General features: G+C 34.3%; 1 protein-coding gene across 32 annotated transcripts in view; it reads right to left on the reverse strand.

Moving 5' to 3' along the window:
* The window catches only part of Mbd5 (methyl-CpG binding domain protein 5), a 437449-nt gene that overhangs the window by 160150 nt on the left and 257917 nt on the right, over positions 1-19382 (reverse strand). For 26 of the 32 annotated variants that reach the window (XR_015450821.1, XR_015450822.1, XM_087210018.1 and 23 more), the window contains one exon: positions 3825-3946. The exons of 5 other annotated variants lie outside the window; for them this stretch is intronic. The gene's annotated coding sequence lies outside the window, so the exon portion shown is untranslated. Of the gene's footprint in view, positions 1-567; positions 657-3824; positions 3947-19382 lie in introns of all 32 variants that reach the window. One more of the 32 variants, XM_087210011.1, reaches the window with a different exon arrangement.

Consider the following 19382-nt stretch of genomic DNA (forward strand, 5'->3'; position numbering starts at 1 on the left):
TTAATCTATTTATCTCTTATTGCCTTAGCTTCTTCATTTATAAAATTCAGATGATAATAGTTATGAGTTAGAATAGGATCAGAATAGTTTTGGCATATTGTAAATTCTATTTAAAGCTTAGTTATTCTTCTTTATATTATTAGATGATTACTACTATACTACATTTTCTTACTAACATCATTATTCTATAAACTGGATGAGTTAAGGAAGTATTTTAGTTTGTGAATTTCCTCCCTTTTACCACTTGGCATTTAACTATTTCCCTGTTTTCAAAAGGGTGCATAATTCCCACAACTTTAAGGCACAAAGTGTTCATTAAAGAAAGAAAACAGCTATAAAAACAAACTGAAAACGAGGTTTCAATAACTGAAAATACATAATGAAACCGAAACTCAAGAGTTCAGGGCTTTCAAAATATGCATGCTAATCAATTCATAATTTTATCAGATCAGCCTAGAAGAATATTTTTAGCAAGGGTAGTACACATAGTAAGTTTCTCAACTATATATTTCCCATGAAAATCCAATAAAAATGAGAGATGAAATTTATTGTTTTAAAAACTCTTACCTTCCTCGAATAGAAGTTTAATATAGTTGAAAACAATTTTCAATAGTGATTACTTTCCTGGAGTTACAATTTTTTATATATAATTCTTTCTGTAAATACATGAAAAAATATATATATATGCCAAAACAGTAAAAATAAAATAAAGTAACAGGAAATGAAAAAATCTATGAAGGCCTTTTGTTTTGGAAGCATTTAATTTACCATTACAGCTTGACTGCCAAGATGACCCTTGGGATAAAGTGAAAGATTCAAGTTTGATTCCTTCTGGTATTTCAAACAACAGCTCACAATCCAGGGCCATTTTTTGAAGGTAAATGACTGGCTAGAAACACTAATGTCCCCAGGCTTTGCCTGGGGCCTATAATCTCACCTAATCATTACTCAGGATCTGCTAGAAGGGCCTCAAGCTAAAAATGCAATTGCTATTTAGAATTAAACTTGCAAATTCATTTTTGAACATCCTTTCCTCTGCTTTCATGACTTCATATTTTGTTTAAATCATGTGTACCTTTAGATACCAACTGTAGCAAACCATAAGACCTACAGCAATGGTCAATCTGTTTTGAATGTTGGCTTTCATTACTCAGTTATAAAAAAGATATTCTAATAACAATAATGCCTAGGGACTATACTGTACATGCAACTAGATATATAAAAATCTTAAAGAGCATATGAAACACAGTGATAATGGAGGAGAGTTCAATACATTTAGAAGTTTGTAATATAGTTTTCGTGATCCAGTTATCATTTGAAAAGCCAAAATAATTTTGATAAGTGCCAAAATGAATCTAGGCATGCAAGTCTCTGAAAAACGGGGATAAGCTAAAGGCAAATCTTCTAATAACTGCTTGCTCAGTTGACAGTAAAATACAATTTTTTATTGATTATCACATATAAGAATCTGGAGAAAGTACATGTAGAGTTTTACTCAAAAGACCTGGGAAAGTCCATCTTAGTATAGTACAGTTACCTCACTCACAATGTAGAATAGTACCTTAAAAAAATAAAATTCACATAACACTATAAAAAAAGAGTTATAGTTTCTAATAAGGCAAGTTTAGTAAAAAAGGAAACAGGCTTTTTGTGCAGGTGAAACATTTTGCTTTTAATATAAGAGATAAGTAACACATTTTCACTCACAACTTATAATTAAATTCATGTAAGGGTAATTTAAAAATAGTATCATTAATCTTAGCTAATGCTGATGTTTGATATATTATAAACATGTTACAGTTTAAGTGATTTCAGCCAGGCAAACTGGCAGAAGTAAAACATGGGTGAGATACAATTATATCTAGATTCAGTGTATGCATTGACATCTTAACAGATGAAATGATATAATGTCTAAGATTTCCTTCAAAATAATATAGGAAGTATAAATTAAACAAAATTAGTTATGAGTTCTTAATTATTAATGCCAAACTCAGGTACATGGGGGTTCATTACTAACCTTATGTGGAAAGATAAAGCACACAAAATAAAAACAAAACATTCAAACAAAATATGAAACAACAAAGCCCATCTTCCTTTGTTTCCTTTAGATTAGTCAGGGTGAGACTTTTGATCACAGGCTAGGCAGAATCAATGCCCCTCCTCAGTCTAAAGCAGTCATAAGAAGATGGACCCTCAGCCTTTCCACATCCCTTAAGAATAAGGGATAAATGTCTGGTGTGTGGGAATAAGGTAGGATAGAATAAATAAAAATATGTAGAAAGGAGACAAGGAAAATCGTAAGTAAAAAACTGTACTTTTAAGAAGACTGTATCGTAAGGTAGCATTTTCAAAAGTGTGCAATAGGATGTCAACAGATATTTGTGTGTGCATGTATGTATATGATCTAAATTTAGTGTTAAATATAAATTTATGCATTGGTATTTAAAATGTTTCTCCTTTAAAATTTTTCTCCTTTGCTTGTTTTCTTTTAAAATCATGTTCATTTTTCAGAGCAGTTTTAGGTTCATGGCAAAATTGATGGAAAGTAGTTTCCCATCTTCTCGTTCCTTCCAAACAGGATCCCAAAGACAGATGTTATTTATAAGAAAGGATTCTTTTGGTCCAGTAAGTTTGATTTCTAAGATCTTGGTATACTACAGAGGTAGGAAATTAGGGTGTGGCCAGCTGGCTGGGGAAGTGGGTATGACCTGTCAATCAAAGAGATCCAGGAAACAGGCAGCCAAGCCCTGCACCTGGGACCAATCAGAAAGTGTTATCTCTAATTCTTCTCTTGAGAACTCAAGCGGGTCTTTGATAGGGTGACCTCAATCTGACATCAGTCTGAGGAGTGGGAGATATAAAAGATGGCTGCCAGTGGTTTTCCAGTCAGTAGCTCACAGTGGTTTGCTTTCACCCTAGAGAGTGCATTTCTTTTCCTACTTTTAATTGCCCCACACTAGCTCTATATAGCATGTTTCTTTTCCTACCTTTAATAAATGTAAAACTCACTACCTTTTGTGTTTGCCTTGACCAATTCTTTGTTCAGGACAGAAAGAACCTAGAAATCACCTCTTGAAGGAGTCCCCAGTACGCCAGAACCCGGTCACACTATTATACCCTTATAATATACATCTCAAAGATGATGAATAATAGTATTTCCTTGTTATATGCCATACCCTTTTCATCAGGAAGCATACTTAAGAATTAAGGTTTTACAATGTTTACTTTTGGAAAGTGTTTTTAAAAATTCTCAGAACAAAGATGTATGTATGAGGATGCTCTATGAAGTCATGTTTATCATAGGGAAAACTTATAAACATCTAATATATTCAATAGGAAAGCAGTTACATAATATATGCTATAATCAAGGTAGAATATTATATAACCATTAAAAATAGTGATTTGGATGATATTTACTGATATGAAAAATGCCACAATATATTGCCAAGTTAAGGAAGCAGAGCAGCCAAAAAGCATTTATATGCTATTGTTTCTATCCATAAGTAATATAATCATATAGAGGCATGTATTATAATCAATATACCTACTAATAAATTAATGAAAGAATACCAGAAAGTATGAAAAGCAGTATTTCAAGGTGATAGGGTTACTGTATTTTTTTCTTTCTTTCTTTCCAGTGAAAATGTATAAATTTTAGAGTAGAAATTTGTTTTTCTATATGACATGTTTAGGTACCTTAAATACTTGAAAACATGTGGTACTTTAAATTATTGATATCGGATACCTTCCAGATTTGATTAAGTCCACAGGCAAGAAAACTATAATCATATGAAAAATCTGTGGAGAGAAAACCCAGTTCCTACCTTCTGCAGAGAAAATAATGAAAACATAACAAGTGTCGTGAGATCCAGCAGCGTAATGGAGGCAGTAAATCTCCAGACACTCTATGACTTTACAAGTCTCAATAAGGGAATACCTCTTCTCTCTGTAACAGAAATAACATGGGCACCACATTTATTTAAAGACTAACTTTCAAATTTGATATTATTTGATAATGTTAGTTGGTTTTTAAAAAAAATTTCTATGTCTTTGCCATAGAACCAGAGAAGCTGGACATGATGATGCTTGTCTATAAAGCCAGCACTTGCAAAGCTGAGGCAGAATGATCATTGTGAGTTCCAGGCCAGCCTGGCCTACATAGTAAGTTCAATGCCAGCCTAGACTAATGGCGAGACCGTTTCAAAAAAATAAAAACAAAAACAAAAAACACCAACAATATAAAAACTCAAAAACAACAGAACAAGAATATCTTCCTCCTTCAGAATATTATCACTGACTACTATAGTAGTATTTTACTCTTCATTTTCATGTTTGTTAACAGATTTAATAATTTAAAGTGGCAATATAATTTTTATATATTTACTATCTGCCATACAGTATTCTTCATCTTGTGGTGTAACTTTTTTGTCCTTTTAACATCTTTTTCTTTCTTTTGGTTTTGTGAGACAGGGTCTTGTTATATAGTTCAGACTGGCCTTGAACCAGTGCCATTTTCCTATTCCCCAACCCCTCCATCTCTACAAGTATTAAGATTTATTAATCTTAAAAAAAAAAGATTTATTAATCTTTAGACACTCAGGTGATTCTGTTATTATTGAATTCTTTTCTATTGTTAAAGGTGATATAGTTGATATATTGCATAGGTATGTACTATACATCAATATTTGGTTTCTTTGTGTCAATTAACATATATATATATATATATTTCTCTTTCATCTATTGAGAGTGGGTCTTGTCATGTAGTTCAGGTTGGCCTTCAATTCACTATGTAGTCCATACTGGCCTTGAGTTTTCAGCAATCCTCATGCTTCAGGCTCCCAAATGATGGAATTATAGATGAATGCCACCATAACTGCCTATTATTATTTTTTTAAACAGGACACCAAAGAAAGCTTTATTTAAACAGAGCCTGTGCTGTAGTATAGGGATTCAGTACACTGGAAGGAACCCTCCTAGATGAACCTACTTCTCTGTATATATTATAATTACAGTTCTCTTTTCTATTATTAAGACTGGTACAATATTAGCTTTAATAGCTTCTTATTGGATGTCAATATCTTGTTTTTCTTTAACTCTATCTATTATTGCTGATGATTTTGTTGCTACTGCAAGGGTGGCATAATTGCTGCTATTAACTGGGTTTTACTTAATGCCAATACCTAGTTTGTCTTCATGTCACTAACAATGCTGTGGTTCACTTGTGGTGAACTGGGTTCTATGTCAATTATATTCGTCCTCCTCTCCCCAAATTAATGCAGGTGGTCAGAACTTGAGACAGAAGCAAAGGCCTATAGGTAGCCATGTGCCGAGTGTATCACTGCAAAGCAGATGCTAACTAAAGAGATCTCCAAATTAGTAACAAAGCCTTTCCATTATAATCAAACTACATCCCTCAGTACAAAAAAAATTCAATATAAACATGAGAAAAAAAGGCCACAAAATGCCTTTGAAAACTCCAAACTTGCTCAAAGATGATCCACGAAGCACTGATGGGAAAGAAATTGAAAGCCAAGCAGCTGAACCATAAAAAATGATAAAAAGAGAACATAATCCCCCCCCCAAAAGAGATGGATACGCTACTCTGCAAGCTCAAAGACGATTTATGTATAATGGACTTAATAAACAAAACAATCAGTGAGTTTACTGAAGACACTAATAATAAGCTAGTTGAACTAAACCTAATGATTCAAAACATAAATTACTGGTTTAGCAAAGAATTAGAGTTCACGAAAAGGAGCTAAACAGAAATTCAGGAGGTTAAAAATTCTACTGAAAGCATGGGGAGCAGAAGTGACCAGTGTGAAGACAGAGTGTCAGATCTAGAAGACAGGGATGATACAGGTGATTTTATACTCAGAGGTACCTTAAAAACAATAGGAAAATATGAAAAATGGATCCAACAGCTGCTAAATGAGGCAAAGTTTAATCAATGATTAACTGGAATTGGTGAAAAATCAGAAGATAGCACAAATGGCATAAAAAAAACCCTGTTTACAGAAATGACAGAAAATATTCTAAATATGGGAAAAGAATTTAACATACAAAAAAGTGAGACACATAGAACCCAAAATAGCCATGACTTCCCTATAAGACATGATAGTCAAAATTCCAGAGGTTCAACACAAGGACAGAATCTTAAAAGCTGGTAGAGAAAAGCAAGAAATCACTTATAAAGATAAGCCCATTAGAACTACAGCAGATTCCTCAATAAAGCTTTTTAAAAAATTATAATTATAAATTTTTTTTTGGCTTTTTTTGAGACAGAGTCTAGCTATGTAGTTCAGGCTGGCCTTGAACTTCCAAGGAGCCTCCTTCCTCAGCCTACTGAGTGGTGAGATTACAGGCATGTACCACTACACTTGGCTATACAAACTATAAAAGACAGGACAACTCCAAGTGTTTCAAGCCCTAGAACAAAATAACTTTCCAACTCAGATTGCTATATCCTGCAAAACTATCTTTTACAGTTGATGGAGAAATAAGAATTTTCCATGAAAATTAGCATCTTAAGAAACAGATGAACCAAGATACTCATGTAATGGTACAAGATCCCAATGATGAATGTAACTGTATTGTATACCTAAAATGTACCAATAAACTTAATGGGGGAAAAAAAAGAAACAGATGACTAAATATCAAAGGATGCAAAAGAGTATTTCATGCAATGAAAACCTGGAAAAAAGCAGGAGTCGCAATCTTAATTTCAGACAATGTGGATTTCAAGCCAAGACTGATCAGAAGAGACAAAGAAGGTCACTACATATTGTTTAAGGAAGTGATTCAAAGGAAGAGATAAAAATTATAAATATATATGCTTCAAATACTGGCACAACTAACATCAGAAAACAAATAATAATGGACATGAACAATCAGATAAACACCAGTTGTAATGGGGGACCTCAAAACCCACTGTTACAAGTGGACAGATCAACTAGACAAAAAGAAAAAAAACAACAAAAAAAGTCAGAGTTGCATCAAACCTTTGAACAAAGGGACCTAATAGATATCTACAGAATGTTTCACCCAACAAGAACAGTATACACATTTTTCTCAGCAGCAAAGGGATTTTCTCCAAAATAGAACACATACTTAAGCATGCTTAAGTGAACTGAAAAGAACTGAAATTATCCTGTGTATGAGATTATAGTGCAATAATACTAGAAATTAATGGCAAAAGAAACTACATGAACTATGCAAACACCTGGAAATTAAACAATAATCAACGGGTCACAGATGGATAAAGAAGAAATTAGACAGTTCCTATAATCAAATGATAATTCCAGTACAACATACTGTAACTTATGGGATACAATGAAAGCAGTTCTAGGAGGGAAGTTTATAACACTGAATGCCCACATCAGAAAAACAGAGCAAGCTCAAGTAAATAATCTAGTGATTCATCTCAAGGTCCTAGAAAAACAAGAACAATCCAAATCTAAAGCTATTTATTACAAGGAAGGTAATCATGCCATATATATATATTTATATCAATATATATATAAAGATCTCCAAGGTGATAAATAACTGCAACCACAAAACAAGAACAGATTCATTTACAAAAAGAAGTGCAAGTCACAAGTTACAGATTGAGAGCATGAACACAGAGAAGAAAGAATAATAAAAAGATTGGCATAGTAGGCCCAACATACAAATAACAAAGAGAGAACAGAGAAAACAGGAAAAATAATTGATGAAAAATTTTTTGAACTAAAAAACATAAATTTCTAGACTAAAATGGCTCACTGAAGCTGAGTATGGTGGCACACACCTATAATTCTAGAACTCTGGGAAGCTGAGGTGGGAGAATTGCAAGACCAAGCCCAACTTGGGCAACCTAGCATGTTAGGGAGACCCTCTCTCAAAGAATAAAATAGGCTGGAGATGTAGCTCAGTGTGAAGGCCCTGGATAAAATCCCCAGTATTATCAGAAGAAAAGAAAGAAAGAAAGGGAAGGGAAGGGAAAGGAAGGGAGGAAAGAAAGAAAGGGGGGGGGAGAGGGAGAGAAAGAAAGAAAAGAAAGAGCAGAGAGAGAGAGAGAGGGAGAGAGAGAAGAGACTCCCTGATACTTAAATAGATGAATGAAAAGAGATCTGTAACAAAGCATATCCTAATAAAATATCAAAACTCTGAGGCAGGAAATACTAAAAGCTTCCAGAAAGAAAAAAATAGATAAAACAAAAATTAAGAGTATTTTTCAATTTTTCAACATTGGAAGTTAAAAGACAATGGAGGGATGCATAAAAGTTTTAGAGAAAATTCTTCACAGAACTAGAACAACAATCCTAAAAATTATATGGAACCTGAAGAGACTCAGAATAGCCAACCTTGAGCAAAAACAGCAAAGCAGAAGGCATTAGAATTCTGGATTTCAAGTTACCCTACAAAGCTATAGTTGGGCTGAGGGTTTAGCTCAGTGGTTATACCACCTGCTTTGCAAGTGCAAGGTCCCGAGTTCGATCCCCAGTATAAAAAAAAAAACCCCAAAAAACCCCCAAAACACAAAACAATACAAAGCTATAGTGATAAAAACAGCCTGGAAATGGCACAAAAATAGATACGTTGAGTAACAGGACAAAGAATGTAGAAACACCCTCAATCACATTCGGCCACTTGATTTTTTTATAAAGGGCCCAAAACATAAAGATACCCTTTTTTTACAAATGATGTTGGAACAAATGGTTATCCATGTGAAGGATGAATGTAGATTAACATCTTCCACTTTGTTCTAAAAGCAAATCAAATTGAATCAAAGATCTAGATATTAAATAGGAGCACTGCATCTGTTAGGGGATAAAAACAGGTAAAACTCTTGAAAACATTGGTGTAGGCAAGGACTTTCTGAACAGAACACCAATTGCACAAGAAATAACATCAAGAATCAACAAACAGGATCATAACAAATTAAAAAGGTTCTGCACAGCAGAGGAAACAACCAACAGTGTGAAGAGACAACATACAGAATGGGAAAATATTTTTGGTAGCTACATCTTGGACAGAGGACTAATATCTAGTACATATGAAGAATTCAAAAAATTATTTCTTGGATAGATGATTAATATCTAGAACATATAATACTGGCACAAAATATAATATATAATACTGGATCAATGGAACAGAATAGAGTATACAAAAACAACTGAACACACATTCAACTATCTCATCTTTGACAAAGTGGCCAAAAACATATAAGAGGAAAGAAAGATAGCTTCTTTACCAAATGGTGCTGGGAATACTGGCTATCCACATGTAGAAGATTGAACCTAGACCCATATCTTTTAGCATGTACAAAAAAATAAAAATGAATTAAAGATCTAAATACTAGAACAGAAACAACCTGCTGGAAGATAAAAGTAGGAAAAGCATAGCCATATACATAGGCTTAGGCAAAGACTTCTGAACAGAACCCCAACTGCACAAAAAACAATACGAAGAATTAACAAATGGGATTATGTCAAATTAAAAAACTTTTGCACAACAAAGAGAACAACCATCAGAGTGAAGAGATAACCCACAGAATCGGAAAATATTTTTGGTAGCTACTTCTTGTACAGAGGACTAATATCTAGTACATACGAAGAATTAAAAAAATTAGGCCCACTCAAAAGACCACATTAAAAAATGTGCAATTGAAATAGACACTTCTCAAAAGAAGTACAAATGGTCAGTAAGTACATGAAAAAAATGTTCAGCATCTTTGTCATTAGAGAAATGCAAATTAAAACAACACTGACATTTCATCTTACTCCAGTAAAAACGGCTATGATCATGGACTCAAAAACAAATGCTGGCAAGGTTGTAGGAAAAAAACCTCTCTACATTGCTGGTGAAAATGTAAACCAATACTGCCACTGGAAATGATCATTTACACGCCATCATAATATCAATCACATGTCAGTAACATAATGTAGTAGACATTTATAAATCCCTAAGTGTGGTGCATTTGAAAAACAGGCATTGTAAGATTCAAATCTCAGCTATCACTGTATAATTTGGGACAAGATTTTTTGACTATAATAATGCATATTAATTGTACAAATTAATGGATTTTATTTCCATACATGCATATATTGTGATTTGATTACATCCACCCTCCCCTTCTATCCCTTTTTTGCCTTCACTTTTCTTCCTCTGCCCAGTGGAACAAGATATTACACATGTTTTTGCTTAAGTTTCCTTAAAGTACTCATTTTATAAGGACCTTGTGAGTGTTAAATGATACATGCTGGATGCTGAGCAAAATGCCTGAGACATAGTAAGTATTTAATATAGTATATGCTGACTATTTTAACTTAGTATTCCAAAATTCCTAACTATTGATTTCCAGGATCACTTACTTTGAATTTGCAGAGTAAGTTTACTACACATCTTTCGACCCCTACAAAACATCATTTTCCACAAATGTCTTGTTCAACGATCCCACAGAGGTCAGACTCAAAACATTTATGTCTGATTCTACTTCAAAATGTAGGTTAGAAATAAATGTCATACCAGGAACTACTTCTCTCTCTCTTTTTTTAACCAATGCTGCTTATATTTTCCTTTAACACAATCTAGAACAGGATTTGTAATTAAAAGACCTAGATTTGGGTAGGTCACTTAGCCTCTGAGTATCCATTTTGTCCTCTGGAAAGTGGAGCTGATAATACTCGCTGAAATGGATATTTGTTTTTTTCCTACATGCTACTTTTGGGAACAATATACAGAGTTGTCTTTGGACAGCTCCTGCCTCTCTCTCTGATCATAGTAATAGGTCCAGGGATAGGTACTTAAACAAATCAGGGTCAGTACCTGCAAAACTGTGGGGGCTACCAAGCATGGAGCTGAAATGGAGCCAATCCAGAACAAAAGAGCCTCAAATTAGTCTATCTGAATACCATTCCATCCTATGAACCAACAGGTCCTCTTTGACCTAAATCAGTGAGGAGCACGTAGCTGGAAAGGCACATGCAGTGGTTGAGTTAGAAAAGAGTTCGTCCTTACAACCAGAGGAGTCTTAACTCTTAACCTAACTTACAGGTATTATCTCAAATGTTTTTAGTATCAACTGACATCCTAAATATAAAAACATCTGGTAAACTTAAGAGGCTCATGAAGGGGCTGTTATTTAAATGCCTCACTGCTGAGTGTTTTGAACCACTGCTGGTACATGCATGACTGTTCCATGGATGACTATATCATTTGTATCACCAGTGTACAAGCTGCTTGAAGGTACAGTCGTGCATGTACAATCTAGTGGTTCAAGCCAGTGGGAACGTGTTAAAGCAGTATGCAAATGTTTACTGTCATTATAGTTTTTAATAGCACAAGCAACTTCTTCACAAAGAAAACTATCTTTTAATAGTTATAACTAATTTCTATACAAATCAAAGTACCCTCTTTAAAAGTCTGGGGGTATTACATATTTGTTTTGGCTTGTGTCTAGATGCTTCCCTCCCCAAAGCCTCATGCAGTCACAGGTGGGGCTTTTCAGAGGTGATTGGATCTAGAATGTGTGATGCTGGGGTTAAGTGTATGATGCTAGGATTAAGGGTGTGTGATTACTAAATTAGTCCACTGATTGGTTTGGGATAGTTCTGGGTGTGGATAATGGGAAGGTCACCCTGGGTGTGAATGCTACCCGCTCTGAGGGCATGTAGACTGGAGAGAATGTAAGGGACAGAAAGAGGGCTGCTGTGGTGGCTTGTTGCTTTCCTACTTTGCTGCTTTCTGCCTGCCCTGCTTTCCCATGAACTGTTTCTCCTCTGCAATGCTCCTCTGCCATGCCACCCTACCTTGGAGCCAGCTAACTATCAACTAAAACTTCTACAAACTGTAAGCTAAAATAAACCTTTCCTCCTTTAACTTTGGGGGCTGGCTGTTTTGTCTCAGCAATGAAAAAAGTAACTAAAACAATTTTATTTGTAAAAATATATTTTGTGTAAAAATGTAAGATTATGCAAGTGTGCAAGTCATTTTAGGTTATGTATCTGATAATAGCTCATTTGGCTTCTTGATCCATTAAATATAAAGTGTTGGACTAGTTCCCCCAAATCTCTGTTTTTTACCCTTTGATATTTATGCTCCATAAATCTGCTTGTAACCTTTTGAATATATGTATTGTATACTAATTACTTTCAAGTGAATTTTATCAGGCTTAATTAGTAAAGTCTGGAGCGGTACACTTGTTTATTTATCAGTAAAACACTATTTAAAGGGAAATGGCAAAAACTTAACCTGTCCATATAAAACCTGATGCTATAAACTTACAAAATAAAATACTTTGCAGTCAGAATAAAAATGGGACTTTAATGAATATTCTAAATAAGCTTACAGACTTTGTCTTCTTAAGTAGATCCCTCTCTTTATGTCCATAGGATTAATTTGATGTTAATTCTTTTCTTTCTGGCTAAAGGAGTGGTAAACTTCGCTCAACATAACTCCTATTTCATTTCTCTGAAGCTGAATAAGTGTAGCTGAAATAAATGTTGTTTTACAGCATTTGCTCCATCTGTTATATCCTGTTTCCAAATTAGGCTCCTGTAGTTAAGGGATCAGATAATGAGGTAATGAGGTTGATTTTCGATTTTACCCTCTATCGTCACTACCTGACAACAGCAATGGACACAGCTATGTGAAAATCATCACAACATGAATGTGCACATTTTGTCATGATGAGAAATTTAGCTATCATGGCATTTAATTTTCTTTCCATTTTAGTTTAGGCTTTTTTTTTTTTTTTTGAGACAGGATCTTGTTATGTAGTTGAGGCTGACCTTGAACTTAGTATGTAGCTCAGGCCAACCTCGAATTTGTGGCAATCCTCCTGCCTCAGCCTCCTTAGTGCTGGGCTTTATAAGCATGTGCCACTATGCTCACTTATCATGGCATTTTAACAAAAGAAATAATGGAACAAAGATGATATTCTCTAATTAAAAATAAGTTATAGCATCAGGGTCATTGGTAAAAGTTTAACGCCATGGGCCGAGGATTTAGCTCAGTGGTTCCAGCACCTGCTTCACAAGAACAAGGTCCAGAGTTCGATCCCCAGTACAAAAAAAAAAAAAGTTTAATGCCAATTCACAATACCATTAGACTGATTATAAGTCAAGGAAAATAATAAAATTTTCCAGAGTTGTAAACTGAGACTATGAAGAGAGTGATTTCATTTTTTTATTTTTTGCTTTTTGAGACAGGGTCTTGCTATATAGTTCAGCCTGGCCCTGAACTCACTATGTAGTCCAGGCTGGCCTCAAACTCAAGGTGATCTTCTTGCCTCAGCCTCCCAAGTACTAGGACTACAAACATGCATCACCATGCCAAACTAAGAGTGATATTTTAATAAATATACTTTTAATCAGTTTCTTTCAAAATGGTTGTCTTTGAAGACCATAAACCAAGCTCAAAAATGCAGGAATTATTCAAAATATTTTTTGAATTTCTTTTTTTGTAATTGATCTTACTAGTAGCTTTTGTTTTTTCTGACAGAAAAAGGTATATATATAGCTTTGACTCACAAAATTAACTTTAGATGACAGTTAGTTGCTTTCAGAATTCTTATGCAATTTATGTGTATTATTCAATAGTGTGAAACAAGAGGACTTCCATAAATATTTTGTGAAAAGGCAGTACCCATGAAATAAGTTGCAGGTAACAAAGTACTCCTCAAAAGCATCATAATAATCCAGTTATGTAAGTTTTGTATGCTGTCTCCTTCCCTACAATTAATTCTTAAATGAGGAAAAAAACCAAGAGTCACAACTATAAAATTGTAAACTGTGAGGTCAAATTTCAAAAAAATGAACAACTTTGAGAAAATAATTTAGATTTCCAAACATTTGAGCATACATTAAGACCCTAAAGTAGCGCTAGGCACAACAGGATACAGAAAAGTGAATGATATACAGGTTAGGTCTTCAAGGAACTTAAGTGGAGGAGTAAGTTATATGCACTGACTGCTAACATCATTCTACTTTAGACTTGAACATAATAAATGAAGCTAAAAGCTTGCATTAGCTAATTTACATTCAAGCAACTTTAGTCCATATTTTCATAGCTCACAAAAAACAAACAAGGAATAGTCTAATTCCTATGGGAGGTTGTAGGAAGCTTCAGAAAAGAAGAAAAAGATGAAACAAAAAAGGTTAAAAAAAGCATGAAAGTAAAAAAAAAAAGTGCTACAGATGCCTTAAAATAGTCATATTCCAGGTTTTTGTGACTGATTGATAGATGTATTACAAGTACAGTGAAGAGTAGTGGGAGAAACACGTAGACAATTTAGTAGAGGTTTGAGTGAGTCTACTTTCCTAGGATCATGCAACTGAGGGACCAATATAGGTCCCACAAAAATAGCCCTAGGAAACTTATGTACATGATTAAACACAATTTAAATACCTATGATTATTTGGAATAATGTAGACCAGCATTTACCAAATGATTTTGTGTGGAACAATACACTCTTAGAAAAATGCAATGCATTTTTGCAAAACTCAGTTCAGTCCAGTATATTTCCATAAATTATGCTGACCATAGTGCTCTTCTGTTATAAAATTCCCATTAACATCTCAGTTTGGGGCTAGTGATGTAGCTTGGTGGAAGTTCACTTGTTTAGCACATGTGAGGCCTTGAGTTTAATCCCCAGTACAGCAAAACAAAACTAAACAAAATGAAATCTCACTTTGGAAAATTTATTATAGCATTCCTATAATTAAAATGTAAAGTATGGTATATTTTCCTTTTTTTTTTTGGTACCAGGGATCGAACTCACGTCCTTGCTCTTTCACAGCAGGTGGCAAAACCACTGAGCTAAATCCCCAGCCCATGTAAAATATGATTATACTTCAACTTGAGTCACTGTATGGGTCTATTTCAAGAATTGCAAGGTAATATTATTGCTTTGAAAAATTCCCAAATGTTCATTAATTTGGTAGCAAACAGAAAATATAAGATAGCATTAGAATACTCAGAAATTTTCAACACAAAACTATTTTCACATTATATAACCAAATCTACTCTATATACTGCTCTGGATGTTAAACTCTTCTTTAAAATTTCTGTGTGCAAGATTTAGTCTTGCAAATATAAAAATATAGCCTATACATTGTCAGGAAAAGTCAGTCTGGAAGGATTTGCATTTTAACGTGGAGAAAGGTAAGGAGAAAGGACAAAAGCAAAGACGTGTGGTGTACAGTACAAGACATCTTCAGAAGGTGCTGTACATACTGAGAATGTGGTAAATAACTGGACAGTAAATTATTTATTAGAAGATTAATGCAGGGAGACAGCAAATCATAAAATGGGAAGGTTGGATTGGAGCTAGATAATTGTGGGTCTTAAATACGAAGCAAAGTTACATAAATTCTGTTCTGCATGTCTGGGCTCTACAAACAGTCTATGTGTATCTCAGTCAGCAACAGAAAACTTGATCAAATGAAGTATCTCCCTGAACGATCAATTTTATTTAAAAATTTGAAGAATTCAATTTAAGTAATTTAAGTGATACCTACCTTAAAACATTACTTTTATATTAAACAGATATATTTTGGAGTGGGAAGTAAATCTTTTGTAAATTTTTAAAGTGTCACACAAAAGTTCAAAGAAATTTTGTGCTTGCAGTGAGAAGTTATGAATGAACTTTTCATCAACTATACTATAAGCTCTTACTGGCTGCTTGTTTTACAACCTTTGCTGACAGTGGATTATGTACACCAATGAAGGGAACATGAGCAAGGTAGTAAGAGGATTAAAGTGATGATTTACTTATATTAATCTAACAGCAGGATGCAGGTTGGTCTAGAAAATGGAGATTAGACAAAAATTACCTGTAAAATTAGGTACCTGTAATTATCTGTAAATTAGGTAAATTATTATTGAAATAGTCCATTTGACCAAATTTCAGTTAGGCTCCTCTGAATCTTTTTTCTGTCTAGGTTCTAATCTTGGGCTCTGTCTTTAGACTAATTACTTTGCCTCTTTGGCCCAGTTTTAGCAATTATCCTGATGGATCAGTTTAGTGAAAATCCTGTTATCTTTCCATCACGGGGACAAAATATCTTACATAAACAATTCAGAGGTGAAAAGATTTACTTTGGCTCAAGGTTTCAGTTCATGGCAGCCTGGTTTCATTGCTTTGGGTCTGTGATGAATCAGAATATCGTGGTGAAGGGTATAGCAGAGGAAAGCTGCTTACCTCATGGCAGCCAAGAAGCAGAGAGGGAAAGTGAGCCAGAAAGGAAGGAGCTGGGGGATAAGATACAATCTTCAGAGTTTCACCTACATGATCCTCTTCCTTCAGCTAGGCCCCACCACCTTACAAGGTTACATCACCTTCTGATAATGCCATCAAATCATGATTGCACCAATGGATTAATGTTCTGATAAGATTAGAATTATCATAATCCAATCATCTTCAGCTGAATCCATAAGACTTTTGGGAGAGGGAGAATTTGTTTAAATCATAACATCCTATATGCGAGATATCTGATCAAATTCCTCAGAGTGCTATCATCCTCCTGTTTGCCTTCTTCAGTAATCCTACCAAGTTGGTTTAGACAGAATCTCCCTTACTCTTAGGGAAACGGTAGTGACTGTACATATGCTGACATTCTCAACCCATCTCTGGCTCTGGTTATAAATCCCTCATCTTTGTTGGAGTCAGAATTGAGCCCATCTCCCTCCTACAATGTAAAACCTCCCTCCAATGGTGTGACTTCTATAATAGTCCCCCCACATTTATGACATTGTAATTCCGATTTTATTCCCCCTGGCTTTTTGTGAGGTCAAATGATCCTGCTTCTAAGGGAACTTTTTAGGCTACTGAAACTTCTCTCCTCAAAGTTCTGATGACTATCTTCTCTGTTACCTCTGCTCATTTCTTTTTTTTTTTTTTCTTGTTGGCATAATTTTGCTAAGGATAATGTAGAACCACACACACACACACACACCCAAACACACACATGCACACACACACACCCAAACACGCACACACACACACCCAAACACGCACACAGGCACACACACACACCCAAACATGCACACATGAACACACATACACACACACCCCAAACACGCACACACACACATACCCAAACACACACACATGCACACACACACACACGAGTTGACAGCAAGCTTTGTTTAACGTGTAGTGAAATTTTCCTCAGCAGTTCAAACATAGTTGTTAAAAACAAACAGAACAGGGCCAGAGATTTAGCTCAGTGGTTCTGTTGCCTGCCTTGCAGGCACAGGACCGGAGTTCGATCCCCGGTACCAAAAAAAAAAAAAACCAACAAACTGACCAGATGAAAATTTATGACTAGACTTTTCAACAATAATCATGTTTTATGTCTGTATAAAAAGTTTCTAACTTTCTTTGCTATTTTGAAACATTAAGCTAAATAATAGGGATCTATCGAGTATCTATTAAATTTCTAAGTAAGATAACTATTACAACTATTACTAAATATAATATTAAGTTTATGTAGTTTAGTTATCTTGTTTTCCTATGGTGTAGAAAAGCTAAAGATATTTGAGTTTGTAAAGAAATGTTCTTTCTGCCACATAAAAAAGCAGTACAAGAAAGCACATGCCTGTATGAAGTGTGAGAAAATGTTAATAAAATTGCTAGTCTAGATACACAGAATGCCAATGTGACAGACAATTCACAATTTTAGACTTAGTTATCTTTATAAAAGAAAGGTTGCTGATAGTTAACAACCATAACCATTGCATGTACAATAAAAACTGTAACAAATAATAAAGTAAAGGGAAACAAATTTGAATGCATAGTAGGCCAGGAAAGTAAGATGCATTTTTAAGAAGGAAAAGTATAAAAGGTATAAAGAATGTGCTTTTATCGAGGGAAAAAGGGAGTAATTTTATACTAAAGTAACATGGCTGGTTGTTCCAGACTGAAAAAGAGGAAGAGTGGAGGAAAAGCTGAATGGATATAAAAAAGACTTAAAAAGTTTACATGAAAGAAATTTTATGTGTAGTCAAATTGCTGAAATTGGATGGATTTGTTTAAAAGGTGTTTTTGTCTTTTTTGGTACCAGAGACTGAACTCGGGACCTTTCCCTTGTGAGGCAGGAGGTGGAACCACTGAGCTAAATCCCTGGCCCTTAAAAGCTGTTCTTTTTAAAAGGCTCAATAACATGCTGATACACAGCTAGAATTGATTTTTTTTTTCTACTAAAAGCAAAAAAGTTTTCAAGGTTTTATCATATCTTTAATTATACATGCTGATCGATATTGGGGTTATGTTCTGATAAACCTGTTGTAAGTTGAAGTAGTATTCAGTAAAAAAAAATGCATTCAATACACCAGACCAACCAAATTTCATAGTTTAGCCTCGTTTACCTCAAATGTGCTCAGAATACTTACATTAGTCTACAACTGGAAAAAGCTGACTAACACAAATCCTATTTTATAACAAAGTGTTAAATATATCGTGTAATTCATAGAATATTATACCCATGTAAAAAACACAATGATTGTATGGGTATGCACATTATCACAGAGTCAAAATACAGCAAGTTGGATAATCATAAGCCAGGGAACATGTGTATTTAAAAAACAAATCTTTTCAATATTAAAAGATCTAAGGCTTTTAAAAATACATTAATTTATTCATTTAATAAATATTTAAAATACATTTTAATTTTAATTACCACATAATTATTGCATGTCATTTATGGAGTACAATGTGATATTTCAATACACACACACACACACACACACACACACATATATATACACGACGTATAATGATCAGATCAGTAAAATTGGCATATTTATAATCTTAGACATTTACCATTTCTTTGTGTTGGAAACATTCAAAATCTTCTCCACTACATATTTAGAAATACTCAATTATTTGCTATCAACCACAATTATCCTACTGTACTAAAGAACATTTGGAGTTTTTCCTTCTATCCAACCTCACCTCTTTCCCATTAACCATACTCTATCTCTTCTCATCCACTATATCTTTCCCAGGTTCTAGTAAACAATGATTCTATTCTCTATTTCTTTGAGATCAAGTTCCACATATAAGTGAGCACATGCAGTAATTGTTTTTTGTGCCTAACCTTACTTAACTGAATGTCCTCCAAATTTGGCCATATAGCCACAAATAACAGAACTTGTTTTTTATGGCTGGAAAATACGAGCCACATTTTTTAATCCATCTGTCAGTGAACACCTAGGTTGATCCCACATTTTGGCTATTGTGAATAGTGTTGCAATGAATACGTGTGTCGTAGATGTTTCACTGACATACTGATTTCATTTCCTTTAGATATACAGCCACTAGGGGGATTGCTGTATCATACTGCAGTTCTATTTCTAGTTTTCTGAGGAGACTGTACAGTTTTCCATAATGGTTA

The sequence above is a fragment of the Heterocephalus glaber genome, unplaced genomic scaffold (assembly GCF_053883595.1).
Source record: "Heterocephalus glaber isolate CG9 unplaced genomic scaffold, H.glaber_assembly_v1.0 deba00001097, whole genome shotgun sequence".
NCBI lineage: Eukaryota > Metazoa > Chordata > Mammalia > Rodentia > Bathyergidae > Heterocephalus > Heterocephalus glaber.